Genomic DNA, 663 nt, shown 5'->3' on the forward strand with positions numbered 1-663 from the left:
GTTGAGTACATATTCAAAAGAAGGAAATTAATGTATCAAAGAGAGATTTGCACTCCCATGTTTACTGCAGTATTATTCACAATAGCCAAGATGCGGAATCAACCTAAGTGTCCATCAGTGGGTGAACGGATAAAGAAAATGTGGTATATATACACAATGGAATATTATTCAGCTATAAAAATCAATGAAATCATGTTATTTGCAGCAATATGGGTGGAATTGGAAGTCATTATGTTAAATATAATCAGTCAGCCACAGAAAGACAAATATTGCATGTTCTCATGCCTTTGTGGGAGCTAAAAGCCTTTGGGAGGCTGAGGCAGGAGAACTGCTTGAACCCGGGAGGCTGAAGTTGCAGTGAGCTGAATCCCCAGGGGCCTGGGTGACAGAGTGATTCTCCATCTCAAAAAATAAAATTAAAAATAAATTATAATAGTACAGTAGCAAAATTATAGTTAATAATTTATTGTACATTTCAAAATAGCTAGAATAAAAGAATTATAATGTTTTAACACAAAGAAAAAAATAAGTGTTTTAGGTGATTGATATCCCAATACTCTGATTTGATCTGATGGAAGAAACTGAAAAGACACCAAAAAATAGAAAGATATACTATGCTCATAGATTGGAAGAATTAATATTATTAAAATGTTTATACTACCC

This window comes from Mandrillus leucophaeus, unplaced genomic scaffold (assembly GCF_000951045.1).
Source record: "Mandrillus leucophaeus isolate KB7577 unplaced genomic scaffold, Mleu.le_1.0 Scaffold169, whole genome shotgun sequence".
NCBI lineage: Eukaryota > Metazoa > Chordata > Mammalia > Primates > Cercopithecidae > Mandrillus > Mandrillus leucophaeus.